Below are 10,877 nucleotides of genomic sequence, written 5' to 3' on the forward strand. Positions count from 1 at the left end.
GAATACAAAATTCATTAACTAGGTAAGTGCCAACAGTTTACCTTCATGAACCTGAGCTTTGAAAATTACCTGAAAATATGCTCTACCAAAAGAAAATACAAAGACATGTGGTGCAGAAAACAGAAGATCAACAAAAGAAAGGGGCAGAGAAAATATGCAGGATGATGCTGGAGGCAGAGGTGAGAGGAGAAGAGCTGTGCACCAAGACAGAGGGCAGCCTGCCTGGATTTCAGCAGGTCAGCGAGCACCAGCAGCGATTTCTTCAAAAATACAAACATGTCATCTAGATAGTTAATGGGTATTTGGGGCTTGAATTTGGAATAAGTATACATAAAACCAAATAAAAAAAAGTTAGTAAGACATTTCACAACTCCGTCTGAGAAATAAAAACAGTTAATGGTATATCTTAAGTTTCATCACCAGTGATTCGTGTTTCCCTAGTTATTATAATCTAAATCCTGAATATCGATCTCACTAAACTGTGTTGTAACTATAATAACAGAAATGCAATACAGGGAAGGAGAGAGAGAGAAAGATAATTGAGGATAATGAGGGATTAGAAAGACAAGCTTCATTCTTTTCCATACCAATAGTTAACACTGAAAAATCACAAGGTCAATAGGTAGCAAAATAAGAATTTTCAAGGGACTGGGAAGGAACAGGGGGATAAGCAAGAGCCTAGAGGACCAGTGCATGCCGCAAGCAAACCTTGCAGAATAATTTGGATATTTCAATCATAGGCCTGAGTAAACTTGATACAAGTAAATTCTCCTTTGCTTAAGGGGAAAATGATCATAAATAGGTATAGTACGGGTATCCAAAATAATTTATTGAGTGCCAGGCAAATTTCATCACACCCAATCTTGACAAAAACTACATAAGATAGAAATTACTTCTGTGTTACAGATGAGAAAATGGGGACTCAAAAAAGATGAAGTAACCTGCCCAAAGGCTCTTGGCTAGTAGCAGACCCAGGAATCACACAGGGAACCATCGGGGGCCAAAGTCCTTGTTCTTTCTATTCTAAATGCACTACCGTCTTAAAATATCTTTTTTTTTTTTAAGATTTATTTACTTATTTATTTTTTTATTTATTTGACAGACAGAAATCACAAGTAGGCAGAGAGAGAGGGGGAAGCAGTTTCCCTGCTGAGCAGAGAGCCCGATGCAGGGCTCGATCCCAGGACCCTGAGATCATGACCTGAGCTGAAGGCAGAGGCTTAACCCACTGAGCCACCCAGGCTCCCCCAGTCAAATATCTTGATAGAATGGTTAAAGAAGCCTTGGGCTGGGTCTATAATGAATGGACTCTAAATGTATTGTGAGGAACAGAAGAATGTCCCAGCTGAAGGAACAATGCCGCATGTGCTGAGAAAGGCTAAGAACAATCAGCCTACTTGTAACAAGGTCACGTTACAAAGGGGGAGGACTGATGTTTGTTAGCTTTAATGTGGAGATGGCATTCATTCCCCAAAGGATTTCTTCTCATTAATATCAGGGGGAATCAAGAACACTTTAGCCATTATGCTACTTCTTTTATTTATAAAATAAGATTTTTCTGACAGAAGGACAAACACTCATCCATCTGGTAAACCCTCATGTCACAAGAACAGATGTTTAAATGACCCACAACAAGAAGAAAAGTAAATACAGAATAAAATCTCTTGCCAAAGCAAATTATCATAACAGGAGCATCCGTCTCTCTTGCACAGCCAAGAGACTGTCTGCCTAACTAGGTTAGAGGCACGGACAGAGGCCTCTTGTTGCCAAAGTGAGCCCATTTCCATGTAGTATATCTGTCTTCAAAACAAAACCACCAATAAAAACAAACACTTCTATCTTCTTCTATGGAAGTTCTAATCTAACAGTAACCTAAAATTGTTCAGAAAAGCAATTGGTTGACTCTTGATCAAAACATTCTTGTCAGGTTTATCTTGAGGTTTATGAAATAATACGACTATTTGAGTTCCTTCCAATAAACACTTATAGTCTAAGAACTTTTTAAAAGGCTATTTCTCAAGTCTCTGTGACCTTCTCTGGACTCTGTGACGTCACCTCCATGAACAGGAATGCTATATAATTGTGGGCTTGGGCTGAATTGTTTTGGATAATATTCTCTATGGACATACATTATGAAAACAGTACTTAGATTTGTTCGTATAATTATCACATAAAGCATTCGGCTGTTAACTTAGTGGGTGTCAAAGCAAATTGCAGGCATGGGAAAAAGCTGCAGATGTCCCGCCAATTATTCTAAGTACTATTATAATAAAAATCGAATGACTTGGATGGTTAGGTTAATAACATACTAAGAGAAAAAACACTTGCCTTTTAAAAGTAGTTTGGAGTTATAATGCACTTTCGTGCAATACTGTGCTAATCTAACAAAGACTGTCTTTTGGTCTCAGATCCTGACTTGGCATGCTGAATGAGAACATATTATTCAAAGCTTTTGCCTATGGCCAAGCTTTAAAGAAGGTAATTATGATTCCAGGTATTTGAGCAGAAAAGAGGTTCAGCTGTTTACACATTAGGCACAATAGGTGAGCTGTTACCAAGGTTTGAAATAGAAATCTCAAATGGAAAAGAAAATTATATAGGCTACCTTGAAAAAATCTTAATTCGATCAAGGTACATGTCGAATTGCAACTTACCCTAAAATACCTACACAATAGAAGCATATTTGTAAATTATCTCTTTCTAATAAAGCCTCGTCGGGTATGAAATCCTGCCTTTCTGCAATCCTGTTCATCCCACATTTGTCATATATGCTGCGGAGACGAGATTCTGGATGCCAGGGTCACTTAAAGCTGCACCAGAAATAGAAACTAAATGTGCCCCAAGAGACCTTTTGCAGCCCTGTAGTAGAACTGGGTCAGGAACTCACACTCTCCCTTTCACTACTTCGGGGATCAAAACAAAGAACTTGAGGATGGTGGGCGGAATCTTGTATTCCTGTCTCCAGGCTGATAAAATCGCCTCTGACTCATATAGAGGTTCAGAGCTAAATTTTTAATTTTCCACACCCATACATGCATAAGTCTCATTGGATTCCCCTGAGAATCTATTAGTCAGGCTCTTTGGGATGACAAGGAACAGAGATATGGCAAGTTTACTCTGACTGATGAGAGTTTTTGTAAGAAAACACCCAGAAGTAGGTAAGCAAACCATCTTGGTGGCAGTCAGATGGACTCCTGCCTCTCTGGGTCTCTTCAAGTTTCTAAGGAATCTATTACCCGATTAATGTATTTCTAAGTTCTTTGAAAGAAATGATCCGGTTGGGGTCAGTCAAGCAGAGCTCACTGAAGAACAGCCCTAAAAGACAGAGTTCTCAATCCAGGCCATCTTCTAGATCACCAAGTTCCCAGGTGCCCAGCCTGTGGCTAGCTGCTATTTGGCAGTTAATAAGGAAGGAACAAGCTTGTAGTATCCACATTCCAGAAAGGGGCTGTGGATATTCAAGAATGATGTGGAATCCAAAGCAGTTTAAAGCTAGGCTCCTGTTTTCAGATTGTCTGCCTTAAATCCTGAATTTACTATATCCAAGCCCACACAGCCCATGGAAGGGATTTGTTCTTCCTATGCCTCCGTTTCCTTATCTGTGAAATAAGTAGATTAGTATTAAGTATCTCATAGCAATCCCACAATTAAACAACATAATCCATGTAAAGAATCACACAGAGAGCTCAGATAATATAATTGTTTAGAAAAAGCCATTAAATCATGCTTAACTATTAGTCATTTGAATATCTCTTTGCATACCACTGAAAATCTCAAGGGCCACAGTAAATACATGTATATTTGGAAAAGCCCTGCACGTGAGAACCTTGAAACTCTGGCTTGAATCCTTTCATAATGTGAAAATACTGTCCTGTTTGAAAATACTGTCCTGTTTGGTTCTATTTTTCAATTCTATACCGAATTTCTGTATTACCAAAAATAGGGGCATACTACGGTTAAATCTGGATGGTCCATGGGTTTATGAACAAATATATTTTTTAAAGTAATATAAAACAAACATCGTTAAGGTACATTCACACCTTGTTCTTGACATGCAGAATCATATCTACATGTATCATTATTGTTCAAGGACTCTTTCTGTTAAGGAAACAGAAATAAACAATAGGAGGCCTTTTATCATGAGCCCCGGTGCCCATGAGAAAGGCTGTTCAACTTCTGCCCTCACGCAGCTTGACAGATGTATGCAACAAAACAGACACCCGTGGTCTTGGTTTCAGCCTGATGTAGGCATTAATTCCCACCTATTAGTTCTATGACTTCAGGGAAACTAAGTAGTCTCTCAGAATCTCAATTCCTTCAGACAAATTAAATCATATTCTTGGGGGTGGGGCTCGGATACCATATTTTTTTAACTCCCTGGTACCTCTGCTGTGAAGTCAAGTTTAAAAGCTCACACTCTAGGGGCGCCTGGGTGGTTCAGTGGGTTAAAGCCTCTGCTTTCGGCTCAGGTCATGATCCCAGGCTACTGGGATGGAGCCCAGCACCGGGCTCTCTGCTCAGCAGGGAGCCTGCTTCTCCCTCTCTCTCTGCATGCCTCTCGGGCTATTGTGATCTCCGTCTGTCAAATAAATAAATAAAATCTTTAAAAAATAAAAAAATATAAAAGCCCACACTCTAAAACTAGTGGTTCTCAGACGATAACATACACCACAGTCAGACTGCTAACACCCACCTTCAGAGTGTCTGACTCTGTAGATCCGAGGTGGGCCATGGGATTTGTACTTTGGACAAGTTCCAGGTAATGCTGATGCGGCTAGTCCAGGGACCATGCCTTGCAAACCACGCCTCTGAACGCATCTGCTTGTACCCCTGGAGAGGCACCTCTGAACTACAGCTATGAAGGCCCAGCAACATCTTGCTTCAAGTCAGACTCCCTCATCTCCTAATTTTTCTTTTCTATTCCCAATGCCCCCCTCAACCACCGACAGTATTAATTGTTCTTTGTCTGTGTCCATTAGACATTCTTTATAATTATTTATAATCAAAGCTTCAAAACCAGAATGTTATTTGTTTGTAACTCCATTGTTTTTCCCAGTCTTCCAGTAACCCTAAGGGCAAAACCTATTCATTTGGGTACTGCTGGCTTTGAGCAAAATGCCTGCTGGCACATAGCAGGAGCATAATAAACAGTTTGTTGAATGTAAATAGTCCATAAGCCAAAAATACTGATCTAATACCTAGTATCAGACCTATTTCTCTGAAAAAGATTAACCTGAGTCAATGAGGATGTAAACCTTATTATCATTTATCAGGACTTTTCAGTTATTTCAGGAAATGTGAACAGTGTTTTGCTTGGTAAGAAGAGGCACATGTTTTTATAGCCTTGTTCTTGCTAACATTTTTTCACACCTCTGTTCCTCAGTCTGACCATGCTCCTCTCTGTCGGCCTACACATGCTGAGCTTGCTACCCACACACCCCCGCAAGCACTTACCACACTGTGACAAAAACATACCAAATTTTCCAGACAGGGGTTTCTTACTTTTTAAACAATACTAAAATAGAAAACATCAACATGAAAGTTGACCCTCTTCAGATCTACGGTCTAGGTAAGTAAATAGGATGGAAACTACAACAGAAACATTCGATTTAGCCCCGGTGCTTCCCACTGAAGTAATTGGCCCGAAGTCTGAGGAGTATGTCTACTTAATAAGGTGGAGACCAAGACTGTGCCTGTTATCCTTTAACCTCGGGGTCTGTTTATAATTTGTTATTCATTAAACAGCTAATTCTTTACCAGGAGGCCAAAAGCTAGCTATCTTTGCCATGATATAGTATCCTAAGTCCTGTTGCTGCTTGTTCTGCCCTTTCTTTGGCAGATATAATTACAAGTGAGCTCAAGGAACAAAAGCACTCAAAAAGCAGATACAGAAACAGAAGCAGAGGAAGAAGAAAAAGAAGATGATGAAGAAGAAGAAGGTGAAGGAGAAGGAAAAGGAGGAGGAGAAGGAGGAAGCGGGGGAGGAGGAGGAGGAGAAGAAAGGGAAGAGGAGGAAGAAGGAGGAGGAGACGGAGGAGGAGGAGGAAGTGGAGGGAGGAGGAAAGAGAAGGAGGGTGAAGAAGAAAAAGGAAGAGGAGGGGGAGGAAGAACACTGTGACAGGAAATGTGCCAAGGTCTAGCTCTGGAAACAATCTTTAGTAAAACAGGGTCATTGGATCTCGATGGGCTATGGGGGAAACATGGCTTTGTTTGTTTGCTTGTAGGTGTTTGGTTTGGTTTGAGGGATATTGATATTGATATTAATATCCATAGCGTCGTGGTGGGCAGGAAAGATGAAAGGCCAGAACTGGCTGGAGGAAAATGCTGGGATTTTTTACTCCAGAATGCAAAAGACTCAGAAAAAAATGTCAGAAAGGGGAAAGTGCCTGAAATGAAATGTCTGGAAAACAAACCAACAAACAACCCTGTTAGCATAGTAGTCTAGTCTTAAAAACAAAACAGAGAAGACTCCTCCTTCTTTTTAAATATAAGGAAAGAATATGAGTTGGCCTACTTAATGAAACTGTTTGAAACCCTGCCTATTAAAACTTCCTGGAAGAGTTATACACCCATCATTCTCTTACTATTTTACCATCTTCTTAATAAATCATATGTTGAAATCTCCAGGCATGTTCCGCTAATCCCAACGATCACCCCACCTTTAGCTTCAGTCACCTGACAAATGTTTTCTGCAGGCATACTGTACTTAAAACTCTCTACTGCCTGAAGAAACAGACACTTGCACGCGCGCGCGCACACACACACACACACACGATGGATTCAGTCTCTGTCCTCACACAACTTTTAAGTTCCAGAAAAGCTGATTTTAAAAATGCATTTAGGAACACATTTTTAAAACATTTTAAAGATTAGACCATCTTTATCATGAAGATTTTCAGAATTAATTATAAGCAGACAAAAGAGGCTAAGCAAGTCTCTAAATGATGGCCTCTGGATACTGAGAGAATAACAGAGATGCAGAAAGACAGTTTCTGATGGTGAGTAAATTCTGCTTCACAAGGAATCACCCCTGAGCCATCATCCTCACACCCCAGAATCTCCTTTGAAAGGAAGTTACAAACATCAGTGAAGCCAGTAGGAGCAAAGACTTGAATTATTACTTTAGAGTCATAAAGAAACTCCTGGGGGCAGAGAGCCACCTGTGTTTCTTTGTTTTTATAATGTGGATCAGGATACAAAATTGCAGGATTTTTGCTAAGACATTTTTAAGAATATGATATTCATACTTTATTGTATTGCAGAAAAGAGGAATAATGTTCCCCCTCACTTAAAACAATCACTATCCCCCTTTTACGTATAAGTTTGAACAACACAAAGTATACTGATTATGAATCTGTATCACAAAAAAAAAAATTTGCTATAAATGCAATTTTCTGCTCACCAGAAATTGTCTGCCATGTGGCTCTTTGTAGAGTTGTGTTCCTCTCTTAAAACATTAGATTCACTTCTGTTCACCTCTAATGGGTTCTGCAAATTTTTGTTTTATTTTCAGGGAATACATTCCCCCCCTTGGTTATCATGCTCCAGACCTTGGGTCCAGAAAAAATTTTAATGTAGCCAAAGCTTAGTATGTTGCAGCCTAGCACACCACATACTGGAGTAGACTGTACTATACATAGCAAATAGTCAAGGGTGGTTTCATTGAAACAGAGCAAAAATTTTCTCCTTGTTATTTTGGGATATTTCAAAAACGTGCCTCTGAGCTCTAGCATGGGGCTTGATTAATGCATGATTTCCTCTTTAAAATTAGAAACAGGAATCGAGAATGAAGCTTAATAATTTTCATTTGCTCTTCTTTTCCAAGCATTTTAATTAAGGCCTGATTCCCAGACCTGATTAAGCAGCTCCTACATCTGACTGCAGTTTTTAGTTATCCCTGCAAGGCAGGAAGCTCATTTGGAGTGAATGGGAACAATCTGGGAAGGAACAATGAGGCGGGATACGCTGTGGAAGGCGAAGGGCGGAGGGTGGGGTGGGGGGCTGTGGTTGTTTGGTTTTGGTTTTGCTCTTAGAATCTGTTTGCCGTGTCCCTTGCAAAGTGCAACAACACAGTTCAACAGCGAATGTCAAAAATGTCATTCTAAGCACCATTACTTTAGGACTCTCAGAGCATTCTGTGAATATTCTAGTTTCCTTTGAATTCCTTGAGTGCAATGGTATAAGAGTAATATGTACTTTGTTTAATACTTTGTCTTAAGAAAATGTAAAAGATACATGTGCTATCACTATCCAATGCTCTTTTTCTCTTGGGTCCATTGTAATCAGAAAATGAATTGAACGTGGATTTTTTATGGCTTTCATGGAGCAAAAAGCTGAATAAAGAAACAGTAATTATCGGGGGCACCTGGCTGGCTCAGTCGGTGAACCTGCAGCTCTTCACCTCGGGACGGTAAGCTCGAGCTCCGTGTGGTAGAGATAACTGAAAAAATAAAATCGTTTTAAAAGCACAAACAAACTAGTAATTGTCGAACACGAGTTCCCTCAAAACCATTTTTCTCGTTGAAGATAATGGCCCTGAATTATTTCAGAACATTAATTTTTGAAATATTGAAAAGTTGCACTCTAACATAGCCAGTGGCCATTAAATGTTTCTGGCTAATATTTAGAAAATCGATAACTAAGTTGCCCTTGTATCAAAGGAGTACAAGCTGAAACTTGTCTTAATGCAAATTATATAATCATGTATGAGTAAACTCAATTTCTCAGAAGCTATATAGATGTCCTCCCCCGCCCTCATTTTTTAAATGAATTTTTAGTTACCGTGGCAGAGCCAGGCCATGAGTGGGGTCCAAAGCTGAGACACAGAGAGCCAGACTTCCCGGGGTAATGTGAACGCATCCCAACCACTGAAATTACTAAGTCAGAGTGTTTTATAGAGTCCCTTCCTTGCCATCCCCATTGCCAAGAGCCCATATCAAAGCAATATCCCTTTGTTTCAGGGTTGGATTGTATTGCCCTAATTGTTTTCAGTGTCTCCTTTCTCCCACCATCTCCCTTCTTTCCCATTCTCTCTCTCTCTCTCACATACACCTGCAAATTGGAGTCACATGGATTTTCCTTAAACTCCACTTCATTTACCTTATTTTCCAGTTAAAAAATCTCAGCTATATCCAGATTGATCATCAGGGACCTTTAAATCCTACATGCCTGGCTACCTCTGAACCTCCCTTCCAAAAGAGCCTTTACCATTAATCCTTGCTTTTCCAAACCCTAGAAACATCTCAGATCACTGGTGGCTCTTATAAGTTCCAAATACAATAGGTCTGAAGTGGAGCCTGGGATTCAGCTGTGCCATCGTTGCTAGTGGTACAGACTACATTTTGAAAAACAAAGATTTAGACAACTCTTCTCTTTGGTCATGGAAACACTGGCCTCTGTCAAGGGCTTATTTGAAGGATGAGAAAAGGGAACTACATGCAATAAAATATCTCATACCTGATTGAATTAAGTTAAGGGCAGGGCAAACTTTAAGTTCTTTTCAAAAATTATACAGTAGTGCATGATTGATTGATAACTGTGTACATATAAGCTGTTACCCATATCCTATGGAAGTAAGGAAGGAAAGAAGGAAAGAAAGAAAACCCAATATTAACAATCGAAACTTCTGAAACAATTGTCCAACATTTTATAAGCTACATAAAACCTAAATACTACCACAAATAACATGACCAAACTTAGTCTGAATACTGTATTTCTGTCCTGGGCATCAAGCATTTATTTGCTTTTGCTCAGTCACTGCCCTCCTACTTGCAATGATCCATGAGCTGGATTCTCTCCATTTGTTCCACTAACCAGAGTCCAATACCCTTTAGCAAATGGCACCTCTTGCCTCTTTAAATCTTGGCATCATTGGAAAACTAAAATTATGCTCTTCAAAAAATCCTCTAAAGCCAATGCTATAGAGCTATATACTTTTATTTAAAGCATTCTTTTGTTTTAAGGGATCCATGATTTCTACTTTGTTTCCTAAATGGAGTATTGACAGAGATCAATAATCCAATAATCCAATAATCCAATAATCCAATCTGACATAGGATAGGAATAGCTCTTAATTACACTGGCTAGAAAAGTGGTAGAAAGTAAAACTCATCAAATCTGCATGTTGTTTCAAATACAAAATTATTAAATATATAGTTTCAGTGTTTTTACTGAGTATAAATGATAAAAGTTTGAGTCCTCTGCTCTTCCACCTGGGCTGTCAACGTGCCATCCAGACCTAGGAAGACCTGGAAATTTGGGACCCACAGGAGCCATGGCCATAGCCCCATCTACAGGCACTGGAAGCTCCCAGGAGGACTGGGTGATTCTGGCAGCACGGGTCACCACAGGGTCCACCTGGACAGATATCACCCAGCTTACTTTGGAAAAGCTGATATGAGACATTACCACTTGAAAAGGAACCAGAGCTTCTGCCCAGCTGATAAACTGTGGGCCTTAGTCAGTGAGCAGACACAGGGGAATGCCACCAAAACCAAGGCTGGAACTGTTCCTATCACTGATGTGGTGCGATCAGGCTACTACACAGGTTTGGGAAAGGGAAAGCTCCCGGAACAGCCTGTCATCGTGAAGGTCAAATTCTTCAGTAGAATTGCTGAGGAGAAGTTTAAGGGTATGGTGGGGAGGCCTGCATCCTAGTAGCTTGAAGCCATGTGGAGAGAGCTTCATTTAATGCTAACAGGTGCTTTTCAAAAAAATAAATAAAATAAATAGTAATAATAATAACAACAACGGTAATAATAATAGAATTATCTGAACTCTGGAGAACCAAAGAAAGCTTTTATCTTATGGAAAATGGATTGGCATCTCAGTAGGTCTTCCATAACTATAGCTCAGTTTTTATATAGTGGAAAATTATA

General features: G+C 39.7%; 1 pseudogene; it reads left to right on the forward strand.

Moving 5' to 3' along the window:
• The first annotated feature begins 5,535 nt into the window (after nucleotides 1-5,535).
• Nucleotides 5,536-10,664, forward strand: LOC116871523 (annotated as a pseudogene).
• Nucleotides 10,665-10,877: the final 213 nt, after the last annotated feature.

The sequence above is a fragment of the Lontra canadensis genome, unplaced genomic scaffold, assembly GCF_010015895.1.
Source record: "Lontra canadensis isolate GAN:19392208 unplaced genomic scaffold, GSC_riverotter_1.0 scaffold26, whole genome shotgun sequence".
NCBI classification, from domain to species: Eukaryota; Metazoa; Chordata; class Mammalia; order Carnivora; family Mustelidae; genus Lontra; species Lontra canadensis.